Raw genomic sequence first — 3,061 nt, 5'->3', positions numbered from 1 at the left:
GAGCCCTGAGCTGAGCCTGCGCACTGCCCGGCCGGGGGGGGCGGCCCGGGGGCGGGGGTGCCGCGCTGCCGTTGCTGCGGTAACCGGGCGGGGAGGTGCGGGGCCGGCGCCTGGCACGGCGGGGCTGCGGACGGGGCGGCCCCCGGGGTGGGGATGGGTTCGGTTATCCGAGCCTTGCCGTGCGGTGGGGGGGAGGTTTGGGTGTACGGAGCGGTCGCCCCTTAAAAAGGGCCGTTCGTGGGGGTGTTCCCTGCAAAAGCCGTCTCGCGCTGCGCAGTGCGCGGCGGTGCAAAGTTTTGGCCGAGTTAAGTCGAGGGAGAAACACAAACAGCCGTCGGGATCACGGAGAGCTCGGCTCCAGGAGTTGGCTGCATCCCGTGCTGTGCCGAATGAGACCACCCCGAGTCTCTGTGTGGTGCCCAAAAGCACCTCAGAGCCTTTTCCCTTGGTTAACGAGGCACTTCTCAGCACCGGATGCTCAGCCCAAGTGGAGCAAGTCCCTGCTCCGTTTGGTGCCCTGCAAAACCCGGGGTCAGGGGACGAGGCTCTGAGCCTGATGGAGCCGTGGGTGTCCCCGTGCATTGCAAGGAGTGGGACCAGATGGACTTTAAGGTCCCTTCCCAAACCATTCTGTGATGTGAAGTCAGCCTGGGTGAGTGCCAGCTCGCGCGTCACCGGCTGTCAGTGCACCGTGATGGGGATGTAATTAAGATGCTGTTGAAAATCAAGCAGCTGGAATGAAAAGCCAAGCTCTTCTCTGTTCCACGAGCTCGGCAGAGCGGGTAGAAATTAAGGGATGTAAAAACGTATTTAACTTGATAATGTGGTGGATCTAACTCTCAATGCTAATGAGGAGACTTAAAGGGCTGATCTGAGCCTGGTGAAATTAATATGAAGGCACTCATCATCCTAATGGCCAGATGGGACACTTCAGTGAGGATGCGGGGGATGGACTCACTCAGTAAGACCTGATGGCTTACAGCCCGACAGCACCCATCTTTGGGCCGGGTCCCCATTGAGCAAGGAGTCATTTTAACCTACTTCCTTTGGACTGAAGGGATAGAGATGTAAAATCCAGCAACACAGGCTGCAATCAGCAATTAAACGTCACTGAGCCGCCAGGTTCCTCACCAGCACCAAGCAGCCACCTGGGCAGGGAAAGCAGCAACATAGATGTGACCTTAAAGGACAACACTGGGACGTGAGATCTGGGATATCACCTCACTTACATGCCCATCCCTGTGTGCTGCCCCACGGCTGTGTCATGGCACAGCAGAGCCATTGGAGATGTGAAGCTCGGAGAGCAAAAGAAGTCACAATCAATATTATACGAGAGCCACTGTGCCCGTCAGGCCGGGATGGCAAAGTGCTGCAGTGTACAACATTGATTTTCACACACAAATGGAGCTCCCCTTTCATTATTTAGCGGTGAAGCAAGTAGCTGGAATAAAATATGCACTGAGAGCAGCCCTGTGCATGCAGGGATGTATTCAGGCGTGATGAGGGGCAGCACAAAACTGCCTCTTCCCATGATCTCATCGGTCGCTGAAGCTCTTCCCATCCACCCTCAAGAAGTCTGCAGGAGGGGAGGGAAGGAATGCATGTTCTGCCGGGGAGCAGTGCTGGGCATTCACACTGCAAGGAGGGAAGGAAGGTGATGGGGAGCAAACTGGGAGAGGAACACCTGAAGGCTGCAGGGAGAGGGGTGTACACACAGTGTTTGGGGTCTGAAGGCAGCTCAAAGGGAACGGCCAGCTTCTCCAAGCTCGTAGTGCCTGGGGGGCCGAATGGAGGTTCAAGCCCTGCTGGGAAGAAGCTGCTCCAACAGCCTGCGCCTGTCATGGTGACTTCCAACAGCAATGCACGTGGGCAGGAATGCTGTTCTCTGAGGCCCTGAGGATGCTGGCGCTGAGCTGTGACACCTGTGTGAGGCCGTCTGTAGCCTTGGGCTGTCCATCTGCACCTTCCCCTGTGTCAGGTTGGTGCCAGCCCTCCCTCTTGGTGACGCTGTGCTGTGCCAGGCCCATGGGATGGGGGGGGGGCACGGCGTTCTGTGCGTGCGCTGCCATTGCAGTGCCTCTCCGAGCTTAATTCAGCATCTCTTTTTTTTTACCAGCCACAGTCTAGACAAGCTGTTGCTTCCCGGTGTCACAGCCCATGACCCCACTCCTACACCCGCCCCATCGCTCTTCCCTGGTTCATGTCTCAGGCATATGCTCGTCTATTTTGAATGCTGTGTATGTGTGAGGCTGAGTCGCTCCTAATCTCGTCTCCCTCCCGGGGCGTCAGTCACTCTGGCATGTGCCTTTTCCCTGTCTGCCTCCCTCTGTTTATGGACAATGGATATTTTTAACGCCACCCTCTAATTAGAGGTAGCTTTCTCTGGGTGTTTGCATGGAAGGGAGCTCACGGGGCAGGCACAAGGCGCTGGGGGCTGGCCCTGCGCAGATCATTCCTGCCCAACACCAGCTCACTGCAGGACGGGGAAGGGCCATGAGCCAAGCTCACTTAGCAGGGCTGGAGACAAGAGCAACACTGATTAAAGAGGGCCTTGAGTCAGATTTCCCACATAGAGACCCTTTCTCCTTGGCTTCCAGCACCGTGTACCCCAGCATCCCTACCTGCCTGGCTCTCAGCATCCTCCCAAGGCAGGAAGGATGCTCAGCCCCCACCCGCAGCCCCAGCACAACACAAGGCAGCTCACTGTGCACAGCCCTTCCCAGTCCCCGCCGTGCAAGCAGCATCTGGCCGAGCCATCAGGCAGCGAGCACCCCTCGGGCACGCTGCGTCCTGCTGCTCCGTTCACAGCCAGCTCTTCTCCCCTGCCCCATCCCCCAGCACAGCACAAGGCCAGCTGGGCATCATCACGTTCCATTGCACGCTTCCCCTGCCAACACCGGCCGGGGAGATGGCACGGCCATGCAGAGCAGCAGGTTGGGCTCTGGCTGGTGACCCAGCAAAGGGCTCGGTGCTGTTGAGCGTGGAGCTGGTGATAGCAAAGCCTCTTCTCCTTCCTTGTTTGGTAAGTGCTTTGGGTTTCACCATGCTGCCTCTCTGCTAG

Source organism: Gallus gallus, chromosome 24, assembly GCF_016699485.2.
Source record: "Gallus gallus isolate bGalGal1 chromosome 24, bGalGal1.mat.broiler.GRCg7b, whole genome shotgun sequence".
NCBI lineage: Eukaryota > Metazoa > Chordata > Aves > Galliformes > Phasianidae > Gallus > Gallus gallus.
Note: the sequence above shows the minus strand (reverse complement) of the source record.